We start from the raw sequence: 14,417 nt of genomic DNA on the forward strand, positions 1-14,417 counted from the left end.
TGGAGGGAGGAGGGGCCAGCTGATTGATTGTGCAGAGTGTTGGAGACTTGAGGAAAGAGGGATGAGGAGAGGGGGAAAGGGAAAAGAAAACAGAGGGCCAAATCCATCACTCTGTGAGAAGAAGAGATAGGGAGACACTGGCGTGAAAAGACTGAAGTGAACAGAGGTAGAGAAGATCAGAAAGAGAGAAGGAGAGCTAAGAATAAAGCAAACAAAGTGTAAACTGGAGAAATAGGGAGAAAATAGAAGCTAAGTAGACCAGACGGATTGAGATGAAGAAAGACAGCAACAGATACAGAGATTTGTTGAATGAAGATGTAAGGGAGCAAGAGGTGATTGAGTGATGACGGATGGAGGAAAAACAACAGAGTGAACGGCAGCAGCTTTGACCTGTCATCTGTCTGTAATGAAGGAGAGAAGGGAGGAAGAGAGGAAAGGAGGAGTGACAGTTTGATTTTCCTAGCCAGGCATTCATTCCCATATTCCCTGGCAAGCTCTCACCTGATGGAAAGATGGCAGAAAATCAATAGTCCATGTGCGTAATGGAGTAATGACTCTGAGTGTATGTGTGGATAATGATAAGTGTGTGTGTATCTGCCCGATCCCTAAGCAATCACACACAGCTTAAGCCTGTCCCAAGGGGTGGGGGCCACTTTAACTAACAACTTCATTACTGCAGCCAAACACACACACACACACACACAAACACACACACAAGCTCACACCAAACCATGCCCTTACACAAACACTGTTGATCATAGACTATAGACTTTTAATTACAAAATAATTCATTGGCAAGTTTTACAATGTGACTTATTTATACTTAAGTTATCTCACAAGCATTTTACGCGATTGCTTTGAACCCTCTTATACAGAGTTTACCCCCCTCAGTCATCGGTGATTCACAGTGATTGTGGCACCTGTGTTGTCAAGGACTGCTTGAGTGTGATATAGCCGAATACTGGTGATAAGAAAATTACTTAAAAACAATTTCATTTTCTCTAAAGGGCCACAAATACAATCCAGGAGTATCAGCATGGTGCCCCTTTGTGTATGTGTGTGTGTTTATCCAAACAGCTCTCAAAGTGTTTCCAGTCTTTGCCAAGTTGTTCTGAGGCTGTGAAAACATTCTGAGTTCTGGGAATGCGAGGCCCTGGCACACACACACACACACACATACACACACACGCAGAGATGATGCACCTCAATCAACCAATTAGGTCATCAAGGGGATTTCTCATCACAAAAACAGGCTCACTGCCATGTCCAAATGATGGGTTGCTGACGCGCAAACACACATTCACACAAACACAGCCACGATCCTCGTCTGGCTTCAAACTCAAGAGACACTGATCAACAGAAATACACATGCATGTGTGCACGCACACTTGCATACACACCGCCCCCCTGGAAACACAAGCAGACACATGAACACAACTCAAATACACACGTGGCCCCTACTCATTATAGGTCCACTGATCAAAAAGAATGATGCTCCCTGTAACTATCTACCAGAGGAGGATGGAGAGAAAAGAGGAATTTGGACAAAAGGCGGCCCATTGCGGCTCGGCGGCGGTGCAGACCGGCAGCTCATGGTGGCAGCCCCCTCTGTTTACTAGTGGCTAATTAATTCGCCACATATGCTGAGAACATCTGTCGCTAGTGACCTGCCGGGAGAGCAGAGGACGCACTGCTGCGACGGCCTGCCCCCCCCCCACTCTCATTAGCACACACACATACGGTTTCACGTTTCACACACACATACACACACATACGCAAAAAGAGGGACACATACATACTGTACACATAGACATATAGGCAAATGTATGCACACATGTGCAGACACACATAGCTTAACATACAAAGACATACATAGACGTGTGTTGAGACACACAAACTATCAATTCAGGACTCATCTAAGTTCTTTCCCCACAAGATATTAGAGATTCAAAGAGTTGAACAATTAATAATTAATAATAATTTAATAACAATTATTTTTTTTAAAAAACATGCTGGTTTGGTACAGTTTTCTACAATATCAGTGTTTACTAAAAATTCTAAAATGTCTGCTTCTTTTAATCAGGAATGACTATAATGTACTTAATCACAGATTATGGGAAAAGCTCAACATTGTTCATTGTTATATATATATTCATGTGTGTGTGTGTGTGTGTGTGTATGTGTATATACATGTATACATATATATACATGTATATATATACATATATATACATACAAATAAAATCCATAGTTCACCAAACAAAAATATAATATTTGTATTTAAAGGTGTTCATCAAGCTGTCAACTTTTGTCATCAAGTGAAAAAGCTGTCTTATGTGGGCAGATGTTTAGTGTAAAGCCAGATTCAAGCACTTTCATGATGCCCAAAGTTTTCTGTAGTTTTATTGAATTTTCTAATAAAAATCTAAATAGATAAAAAAGTTGTAGAAAGATAGAAATATAGTTGAAAACTATATGTATTTCAATATCTTTTTATAATCTAAATTATCACATGAGTTTCTGTCTTGTCAGTTTTTGTGAGTTGTAGCCGGACAGCAAGCTACGCAGTAAACACACACTCTGATACTGAAACCATATATTCATACAAGCTACAGTGTGTGAGTGTGTTAAGCTGTAAAACTGTTTAATTTCTTTGTTTACCTACTTTAAAGACACAAACAAATAACAAATACCAATCAAGACCATAGTCAGATTGAGCAAACTAAAAGATGGAGGAAAGAGGGATCTAAGCTGAAAATTATATGTAGTATGTATATGCTATTGGTAAAATAATGTAAAAAAAACTGATATTCTAATATAATGTGGAACCACATTATGGTTTGAATCATTGCAGGTGTCAGTAAATTTGTGTTTATTAGTATCTGTATATGTGTATTTAAATCTGCAGTTCGGCACCCAAGCAGTATGAAGTCCAAATCACAGCTTATTCCACACCTATAGTCAAATTTAGCACACTTTTTGTCTGCCACTCTGTCCTTCATGCCGCGCTGTGCCGAAGCCAAACTTGGCGAAATAAAAAAGTGAAGCTCTGCGAGTGTGCAAACCGCAGCACCAGCAGAAAAACTCCCACCAGCCAATCAGATTCATTAACCTCCGCTATCCCAAAATCCCCTGGGGGGACCTACAGAGACAAAGACAAACTCTCTCCCCCTTGTGTCCTGTGTCTCCCCCTCTCTCTCCCACCTTTCCCCCTCCCACGCACCATAACACCCACCCAGCCATCCCCTGATCCCCCCGCCCCCCAGCCCACTTCAGTTACATGAGGTGTAACCAACAGAGCACAATTTACAAAGTACAGCTCTCCTCTTGCCACAACATCTAAAAGCCTGAGAACCATCATTATGGGCCGCATTTTGCAAAGTTTCCCACAATTAAATCACTGTGATTCTGGAAATTACTGCAAGTCTTAGTTCTAATAATCCAACGTCAAGGTGTACCGATGGTTGCCACATGGTTCAGCCGAGTTGATTTGGATTGAAGTAACTGATAGCTGAAACTTTATGCAATTACCATTTCCATATCAAGATATTTTAATTTCATAAAATGTATATTAATCCATAAACAAATAATTTTATTTTAATTTACATAGATACATAATTCCATAGTAGGACAAAATAAAATGTGTTTTTTTTCGCAGGGTGGCTCAAAGCAGCATTCATATTGTGTGATACTAAAGTTTCCAATCAAAATACAGGATACCAGTGATCATAACAATAACAATAAATTGTGCCATACACAAAAATATAAAATCTAGGTGGACCACATTGACTGGCTGCTTTTTTTTTTTTAAATGAAAGGCAGATATAAGCCAGATACAAGACTGCATTGTTGCTATAGCACTCATGATTCAGCCTCGAAGTCAGCCATCCCATCAGTCAACTAGTCATTCATCCAACAATCACTCAGTCAGTCAGTAGGTCACTGAAGTTGTCAACTCACTTGTCCTTGTTAATCTTTTGGGGAATCAATTAAAGCATTGTGCTTGTTGAGTTTCCTCACCTTCAGCATCACTGGAGGCCCCTGATACAGCCAGCCAGTCAGTAAACCAATCAGTCAGTCAACTACTCTTGCCGTAACTCAGTCAACCGACCAGTGAACAAGTCAACAAGTCAGCCACTCAGTGAAGCAGCCACCCAGCCAGTGAGCCCCCCACCTGTCCCTGCTAATTTGGTGAGGAATCAATTAAGGCTGTGTTTGCTGAGTTCTCCTTGCCTTCAGCTCATCTGCTCCTCTCTAATGCAATTGTCCTGTGTGCTGCGTGCAGAGCGGCATAATAAAGTGATAAGGCTAATCAGGTTGGCTGCTCCTCTCCTCTCCCCATACGCACACTACACTTATTCTATTAGATGTGTAATGAGATTCTGCACTCCATCAACACGATGCCGCTACGTGTGTGTGTGTGCATGTGAAAATGTGTGTGTGTGAAAGTATGAAAGTGTGTGTGTGTGTGTGTGTGTGTGTGTGTGTATGTGTTTGAGCGAGAGAGCTTCTGTTCTTGCAGAGGAAATTTGCTCCATTTACATTCTATCATTAGCTTGAAACAAATGTGCCCTTGAGCTTAGCGCCCCTGTCTCTCTCGGCTGCAAACACTTTACTTTGGCAGGCGATCATAGTAACATGCGCGTGCACACACACAGACGCACTCTTGAGTAAGACACTTCAGCATATAATCGAATATAGAAATGCACAAACACACACTTAAATAGAACTAACGGCACAAAGTATTACTCAAATGAATGTGTAATGCTGCATGTGCGGGTGTGAGATCATTAGCTTAGGAATCATCTTACTTTTCATGATGTAAACACGCATGTAAGCAAATACACACACACACACACACACACACACACACACACACACACACACACACACACACACACACTTTCACTTCTAACCATCCATTCATACCTTCATTTATCCATCTATCCAACAACCACGTCTTACCACTTTCATACACACAAACCAGTCCATTCAACCAACCCCCAATTGACACCCATATCTGGGCACACACACGTGCACACGCACGTATACACACACTCACACCCCCCCATCCAGACAAGCAGAGAGAGTGATGGTCGGGTAGATGTAGAGGACACAGGGCTCTGTGATGTGTAGAACAGTTCTGGTCAATGGGCCAGATAATGAGTTGCCATAAACAGCAGCAGTCTTCCACTGTCCAGCTCAGCTCATTACCGTAGCTAGCATATGTAATCAGTGTGTTGCTGGGGCGTGTCTTAATGTACTCTACTCTGCTGTTTCTCAAAGACAGGGTTGGGCCCACAGGGTGGGTCACGAGAAGGTAAAAATGGATCAGTGGATCATCCTCAGGAAACATTAGTGATTGGTATTCAAAGCTGCCAACGGTGTCCGAGTTATGAGGCCTAAGTCTCCTCAGTTCCTATCAATTCCAACTAAAAATGTGTTACTTTTATAAAACAAAATGAAGAATGAAAAACCGTTTTGAAACATGAAGTCAATATGTTTTTCATTTCAAGCAATACATAAAGCACAAGCTTGTATGTTCCCTCATTTGTGCTTTACTTCATTAACATAAATCAGTGGGAGGACAAAACAACAGAGGGTATACAGTATATGGGTATTTTGGAGGCCAGAAAGCTGTCACAGAGACATAATTAGAAAACACGCACACACTCTCACACACATACAAACACAATATCAAGCTGTGCACATCCTCATTAACTCCTCGAGTATGATAAAACACGATTCTCTCTCATCCCACCCAAGATTCCATAAAGAGGAGATAGTATTTCAAGCTGCCGACACTAAATCTCTAATTATAACTTTATTTGAAGAAAACAAGGGAGCACTTAATAAGCAAATGAGAGTGATAATAACTTGGAATATGGATTGGACCTAACAGACTAGATTATAGGGGTGAACCCCCGCTGAGAAAGAGACAGAGAGAGAGAGTGAGAGAGAGAGAGAGAGACTTGTAAATAATGTGACAGAAACGAGTAAATTATGAGGCTAAATACTCAAAGCAGTAATTATGTCTTTCTTTGAATAGACAGAGATGAGTGGGTGTGAGGATGATCGGATAAAAAAAGTTAACCGCCTTCCTGATTTTCCCCCCTTCTTTCTCATTTGCTCACATTCACACAACTCAGACACTCATTCTGCGTCTCTGTTCTATTTCTGTCTGGAGTTTTGCATCGTGTTTTTGTTCACCCAGATTTTAAAAAGTAAAGTAAAGCAGTTAAGTGTATTCAAATGGTGTTTATTTAAACCCATTATGATTTTATACATGAAGTTCAGTTTACTCATTTGGAGAAGCACTACGCAGACTGTCTTATGTTTTCTGTGGCTCTGTAGGAGCTTTAAGTCTGAAAAAATAACCCTGGTTAGCTCACAGTGATGTCATAAGAGTTATCTTTGTTTGGGCTTGGAAACTTAAAATCTTAAACAGAAAGCCTGCAGAAAAAGTGTGGGTGTGGAATTTGAAAGACACAGGCCTACACAAAAAAAAGCTATTGAGTTGCATTATGGGAAGTGTAGGATCCAGTGTTTTTAGAGATAGAGACTAAAAGTCAGGCCATGTCTGCCTGTGCTGCATGAATTTTGACCATTCCCTTTTAAATCTGTCTCTTGCACGTCCTCCAACTGTATGTACATGGAACCCCTTAAGAAAGGGCAATACTAGAACATTTCCAACCACAAATTTCAATATTTTTTTTTTTTGTAATTCTAATAGCTAATGTTAATATACATAATATACCACACAACACATCGTATAGATCATCATCATATAGATAAAACAAGCAAAAAGAATTACATTCTTATGGTGTCAGTATTCTTAATGCTAGTTTTGACACTCCGAAGACAAGGTCAAGGTTGATCAATCTGTCTCTAAAAACCACCCAGGCTGTTTAATAGTAATACTTTTTTTTCATTTTATTTTATTTATACAGCACTTTTAAAAGGCATTCAAAGATACTTAATAGTGAATTGTGATTCATTCTGATAGTACGACAAAAAAGCAAAGGCCTCAAACCCACAACATCATTTAATAATGGTATGTGTCTTAACCCACTGAGCTGTCTGAAAGAGTAAAAATTCTATCTAATCTTCTGGCATAAGTCATGCTAGTTGTAGTTATGAATCTGTGGCACAGTTATGTCTTTTCAACCCCAATTTAACACACCACCCCAGCTTTCACCAAGCTCTCTCTCTCTTTCCCTCTGTCTATCATACTCTCTCTCTTTCTCTCTGTAACCTGTTTTATTCCCCTCCATCTTCCGTCTGTTTCTACACTGTTCCCAAATCTCTTTAGATTTGTCTTGAGCTACAGGATATGAAATTGACTTGTAAAGAGGAGACAAGTATTCACAGAGGGTTTTGCCATTCAAGGTTGATTTCATTTTATTTGCTATCAGGGCTGTCTGTCTGTTTGTTTGCATGTTAAAGATATGAGAAAAGTGTGCATGTGTGCATGTGTTTGTGTGTCTGTGTGTGTGTGTGTGTGTGTGCGTGTGTGTGTGTGTGTGTGTGTGTCTGTGTGTGTCTGTTGCTCTGTGCTTTGTGTCTTTGCCATTCAGCCAGCTGTACATATGTCACACAATCTCACTTTCTATACATGGTTATATTTGACATATGCTTAACAGGGGCCTGGGGAATAGCTCGCAGCGTTGTGTGCTTATGTAAGTGTGTGTATGTGTGCGTGTGTGTCCCTGAGCAGCAGCCTGTGCTCTTGTACCAATCCAGTGAAGTTGTCTGGGTGTCTGAGAATGACAGCTTCATTATCTTGTATGAAAGTGGGACAAATGGAGGCTTGTCTCTCTATCACTCTGAGTGTAAGTATGGAGAGCTGTGGAGAGCTGAAAAACATAAACTTTAACACACACACACACACACACACACACACACACACACACACACAGCAGGACAGACAGGTATACTCCCTCCTTTTTTCTGGCTTTTTTCATGTCTCAGGCCTTTCTCTCCAATCCCTCATCTCTCTCACACTCTCTCTCCTCATGAGTGTGTGTGTGTGTGTTGGCAGCTGGGACCGGTAAGTGATGACTGTGTCTAAATGTTGATCACTGGGAGATGCTCTGTTGTTCTGAAATGAGGTGGTAGGGGAGATATGTGTGTGCGTGTTTTGGGGGGTTGCTGGCAGATGTCAAACAGTTGAAGCCTCACACAGACGTGCTGACAACTCTCTTAGTAACTGGGCATCATAGGGGGGTAAGACAGGTGTGTGTGTGAGAGAGAGAGGGAAACAGACGTGACCTACCCCCCTCCATCCCTTCCCATCTGCATCCTGACATCTGACAGGGGCATCACACCAGGCCAATCCGTGTGTGTGTGTGTGTGTGTGTGTGTGTGTGTGTGTGTGTGTGTAGCTGTGTGTGTGAGGTGCATCATATCCAGTAGAAAGGTAATAGTATGTAAATGACCTCACATATGTCATCCATGAAAAGCTGTGGATGGACACACACACATTTTTCATTCTCTATTACACACACACACTTTATGCCCTCAGGGTTGGGGGGTCTCGGCCCCTGTCTGATTTCTTTGGGTCAGTTTCTCACACTTCTGACAGGGTCACACACCTCTCCTCTCATTATTAACCTGCAGTAAAACGACCACGCAGCCAAACATTGAGTGTGTATGTTGGTGTGTGTGAGTGATTTAGAGAGAGAGACAGGGAGAGTGTGTGTGAAGAGGAAAAAAAAATGACAAACTGTTCATGTGTACGCGGGAGGGAGATTGAGACAGAGAGAGAAACTGAGGTGTGTGTAGAGAGACAGATAGAAAGAGAGTCACTCTGTAATATGTGTGTGCGTGTGTGTGTGTGTGTGTGTGTGTGTGTGTGTGTGTGTCCTCGGGGCATTACCTATCACATTAGCAATATGACAGACTGCCCAGCCTCCTCTCTCATTTCCTGTCAATCAACCACAGTACATCACATTCAGCCAACAATACCTCACTTGAAAGAGGAAAACCACCCAATTACAGTTTTAACATGCTGCTCCTGTGCTTTAGGACAGTTTAATGTATATCTGTGAACATTCAGCACCATTTAGTAGCCTTTACCCTCACGGTTCCCATCTGCAGCCATTTCCCGGCAGCTATTTCCAGTCCCATATACTGTAGACAGCTTTCACTTTAATTTGGCTGTAATATTATGCAAAATTGCCACAAGGGAGAAAAAGAATAAGTATTTTTGTGAAAAATAATGGATGCAGTGAATGTATAGTGAGAGTGCAGACTGATATATTGCAACACAGAGACAAGAGGGATCAAAGTGACATGAAAACATAATTCAGAAAGGATAGAAAGGAGGAGTGCATGCGTCGACATGCATGCCCAGAACTTTACTTTTTGCTCCCATGATTCACAGTATGCTGTTAGATTTATAAGAAATTAAATCCCCTCTAAATTCAATCACAGTTACTGACAGGATTATAGTGTCTGTGTGTGTGAGTGTGTGTGTGTCTGTCTGTGTGTGTGTGTGTGTTTTTCTGAGGTGACAGGTGATGAGAGAGTCCTGCGCTGTGGTCACTGCTGATACACAATAGGATTATGACCAACACCTACCTGTGCATGCTTGTGTGTGTGTGTGTACGTGTGTGTGCGTGTGTGTATGTGTGTGTGTGCGTGTGTGTGTGTGTGTGTGTGTGTGTGTGTGTGTGTGTATGTGTGTGCAAGCAGAGCAGTGTAAGTGACCAACGGGAGAGGCTCCTGAATGATAAACAGTGACTACATCTGTCTTTGTTCTCTCTCTTTCTTTGTCTTTAACTATCACTCCATCTATCTCCCCAACCATCTGGACCCTCTGTCTAACCCTCACCCCCCGGCCCTAACACACACACGCACACACACACACACAACACACACATTTATACACACATGTTGACTATTTCACGTGTACATGTGTGAATTTTCAACATATCCACAGAAGTTATGAAATATGGCTGAGAGACATTGTGTGTGAGTGTGTGTGTATGTGTGTGTCATGCATGTACATACATTGAGTGTGTGAAAAGCAAGTTGGATAAAGTGCAGTTATACAGTGGTGCACATACAGCAGTCTTCTTTCTGTCCCCTTGTTTTCTTTCTGCTCTCATATACACACACAAGATTTTAAGAAAAAAATCCCAGTGTGTGTCTGATGTGTTTTTATACATACATGTGAAGTTCTGTCAGACTCTCATTTTATTGTCATAAAGACAATATCTGCACATGTGCGAACGTGTAGCAATGTGTGTGTGTGTGTGTGTGTGTGTCTGTGGCCCCCCAGGCTCACTCCATCAACCTCCCTTCACCACCAGCTGTCTCCCCTCATTTACATACTCTCTCCTCCCACTAATGGAATTAGCCACAAGTTTCCTGAGGTGAGGCAAAACACACACGTAGACACAGACCTATAGACACAAGTATGTGTATTGTATGTGTGTGTATATGTACAAGATATTTTGGTGGTGATGCGTGTGTGTGTGTGTTGGGGATGGACTGTGAAGGTCAGTCAGAAGACACAAAGATTACTGCTCAGTCCAAAACTACTCTGCCACAACAATTAAACACTAAAACAGGTGATCATCAGTGCTTCCCTACTCAACAAAGCCATGACATCAGTCAGTGTAGACATATCAGAGATGAGCAAAAAAAACCCAAAAAAACAAAAAATCAAAAGCCAGCCAGACATGAAATAAGCCTGTTTAACTCTGAAAATGCCTTTAACACCTTTAATATGTTATACACAAGTTACTTCATTTTTAGACTTCCACTGCTCTCTGTTGAAGCTCCAGTTCAAAACTCTGTTGCCTTCCTACCTTCAATCCATGGTAGAAACACAGTGGTATGACCATTACACCTCTTTGCCTCTGGATCACAGGCTGCCCCGTCACTCCCTTGCAGTCACTCATCACAGTCAAGGCTCTTGTCTGTCCTGGCTCTACAGTGGTGGGCTGAACTCCGCACTAATGCCAGCACAGCACAGTCTCTGTCTTATCTTCAGCAGCAGACTGAAAACCCACCTGTTCAGACTACACCTAAACATGCCACAGAAGCCCTGGCTAACATCTAAAACAACAACAACAACAAAAGCTCTCAGCAGTTGTACTGTAGCACTGAACCCACTCTCAGCTGTTTTTTGGAAACTAACTACATATTTGGAGGTTGAATGCACTCATCGGCCTTTTTCATAGGGGACATTATAGGAAAAGCACAGGAGTACTTAATAAAATTAATAATGGCTGAATTGAATTGAATTCCATTTAGCTGATTCAGTTTCAGGGTCCTGGTGTGGTGCATGCTGGCTCGCTGTCATGACTTACTGGGACACTTGAACAGTACAGAGCCATTATTAATCTTATTAGTAACACCTGTACTATCATAAGTCAATATGAAAAAAGGCCCATTGTAAGTCGCTTTGGACAAAAGTGTCCGTCAAATGAAGGTAATGTAATGCAGCTTGACTTGCTGTTAACTTTCATGACCCCCAGTATTTTGAGGTTTACTTCAATCATGTGGCACTATTATGTCTAACAATTGATGTGTACATGGTCTCTGATTCAGTGAAAATAATTCCTTTATTTAAAAATGTGAATATACATGTGTGTCTACAGATTGGATGAGTGAATCTTTGGTGGCTAAACAATTGTGACACATGCATAACAGGGGGCAGGGGGATACTCTCATGATAGAGGTGAATGTAAAGTGATCCAGACTCAGGATTGAAACTTTTCTTCCCACTCCTTTCCTCTTTTCTTTCCTTACCATGACCTTGAGAAAGTTTTACAGGTCCCAGTCAGCGTATTCCCCCAGCCTTGTTTCTCCCTCTCTATACTCTCTCTTCTGACCCTCTCCACCATCAGTGCTCGGTTTCCTTTTGTTTTGTCCTCCATCTCTCTGTCAGCAGGTCCCGTCCATCAATACAGAACTGTCAGTCATTGGAGTGACAATTGGCAGCTGTCGATACAGCGTAGAGGGCCGCCAGTCTGTATATAGGCTTCAACTCCTAAAATGCTATCAGCTGCCAATACATGAGCACACACACACACACACAAACATACACATGCACGGCTTTGCACACACTGAAGCACAAAAACACACACATACTTTATTCTCTATGCATCCACATCACACTTGATCATCGCTGATGCAGGAAAATTTGGTTTGGTGGCAACGAGATCAGATCAGATGGGGAAACAAAGAACCACCTTCTGACTATTCAGTCTTTGGCGGCACACACACGTGCACACACACATTATTGTACTGATGAAGGTCTTTGACACAGACTGGAGTCACCGACACATGGCTCCCCCTACTGGAGACCTATAAGACCTTTGGCAATGACACGTCAGTCCCTGGTTACACTGTAGCACATTAACATTTATTAATTGATTCAATCATCCATCTATTCATTTAATCACTCCTCCCTCTCTCTGTCATCCCTTTCCCCTTACTTTATCATACTCTTCCTTCTTTCCCTCCTGCAGTGCCCTCTTATTCATTTACTTCCTAAACTTGTACCCTTCCTTAGTCTCTCCTCTCTCACCTCTCTACATTTTGCTTCCTTCCTTTTGTCCTCTCTCCTTTCTTTTTCCATGCTTGTGTTCCTCATTTCTTTTTTTCATGTCCTTAATGTCCTTTGAAACCCAGCCCTGCAAGACCACAGATACTTCATAATTTAGGTGAAAAATGTTCAGTGTGTTTGGCTAAAACCACACCCACAAAGTCTTGATGAATTTTTCACTGTTAAACTCTTATAAAATGATACCTAAGATGTTTTTTAAACTTTGATGTTGTTTTTTTAATCATGAATATGTAATAATGTTATAGAGAAACACTCATTTTTAATATACAGTAGAATAATCAAACAATCCCTTAATTAAATACATTTCTTAAACAGTTGTGACAAAGATATGAGCTGAGTGGGACATTTTATCATTAAAAATAAACTTGTCAGTGCTCTGTGCTAGAATGTAATGACGACATTGTTTCTAAACTACCTCAAATTTCTTGATAGTTATCAATCAACATATACGCAGATACCAACACATCTGTGATAACCTAATAACCACCTATCAATATATCGGCCTGGCCAATTTAATGGCTGGGTGAGCACATTAATTGTATCCAATGACAGATTATTACTGACAATGTGTGCTCCCTTTTCGTTTTCCTTTAAATGAAGTGTTTCAAATTATATTGATATGTGTCTTTCCCCATTGCACTTCTTTTTAGTGATGTTGCTGGTTTTCCGTATAATAATTACCTGCAATTGTTAAGGTTTGGAAAAGATCATGGTCTTGGTTTAATACAGAAAAAAAGTCCACAGTGACCTGAAGCACCTCAACCCCCTCCCCACAACTACAGAGTGACATGTAAATTTAGTGCTTAACCTATTCAAAAAATCATTGCATATTCTAAACAGCAATTACATTTGTTAAAGCAATGTAATATTAGTATATAAACGTAATTCCTAGGCTACTGGGTTGCCATGTAAACACTATAAAAACAGTCCTGTTTCTGCTTAAAACCAACAGAACAGTAAAACCAGGTTGAAACACACAGAAGAGGAAACACACAGGAGAGCAGATGAAAAGATTTTACTGACAGGAACTGGGAGGGGACATGCTTTCTCTCCTTTACGCACATGACGTCCATCCGTATGAGAAATGTGATTACAAATGAGAGTGTGAGTGAGAGAGCGGAGTGCCACAGCTGGCATGGCATCTGGCTTGGCATATCGTTGCCCAGCCTCGCCCGCTGCCTGTGCGCTCTAATGTGGCTGTCGACAAGCCCATTAAGAAGCCATTACTAAATGCTCTGTCTCTGCTCGTCTTCCATGCCTTATAGCACAGGCCCGGGGGAATGCCTGCAACATGGAGGAGAGGGAGAGTAGAGTGAAGAGACAGAGAGGGAGAGGAAAGAAAGGAAAAGTAGGTGGTGGCAAGGGCATAGGTTTGGTTTTAACTTTGGTAGGGACATTTTTGTCAGACGGCTAAAATAAGTGTGTATATGTACTTGCTCTCTATCACTTTTTTCTCCTTCATAGGCACATATGTGCACACACATAAAGACCCTGACTCTGCTAAATGTTTACTTTACGGAACACGCACTTGCTGACTTGCCTGAAACTGGACTTTCTCTGATTTTTAAATTTTATTTTATTGATAGACTACCTAACTACAAATCTGAGACCAAAATTAATATTTTAAAATAACGTATGATAGACTGTCCCAATAAATATTACAATAAAATAAATGTATAGAAACCTGTAGGTAATGTGCTGCTTTGTTTATACAAACTCGCTGCTGTAAAGGTTTTCAAACCTCACCTGAGATTCTGTCCAGTTCAGTTTGTGGATTTGGACGACACAACTCAAGAGTCTCATGACAGATGCGCAGTGATGCTCAAACTTATCT

At 41.3% G+C, this 14,417-nt stretch overlaps 1 long non-coding RNA gene across 1 annotated transcript in view; it reads right to left on the reverse strand.

The window, feature by feature from the left end:
- Window positions 1-6,705, reverse strand: part of LOC122988352 — a 22,165-nt gene extending 15,460 nt beyond the window's left edge. The window contains exons 1-2 of the long non-coding RNA XR_006404779.1: window positions 6,695-6,705; window positions 4,910-4,911 (exon numbers count right to left, since the gene is read on the reverse strand). This is a non-coding gene — a long non-coding RNA (uncharacterized LOC122988352). The remainder of the gene's footprint in view (window positions 1-4,909; window positions 4,912-6,694) is intronic.
- Between the last annotated feature and the right edge of the window lie 7,712 nt (window positions 6,706-14,417).

The sequence above is a fragment of the Thunnus albacares genome, chromosome 1, assembly GCF_914725855.1.
Source record: "Thunnus albacares chromosome 1, fThuAlb1.1, whole genome shotgun sequence".
In the NCBI taxonomy this organism is placed as follows: Eukaryota; Metazoa; Chordata; class Actinopteri; order Scombriformes; family Scombridae; genus Thunnus; species Thunnus albacares.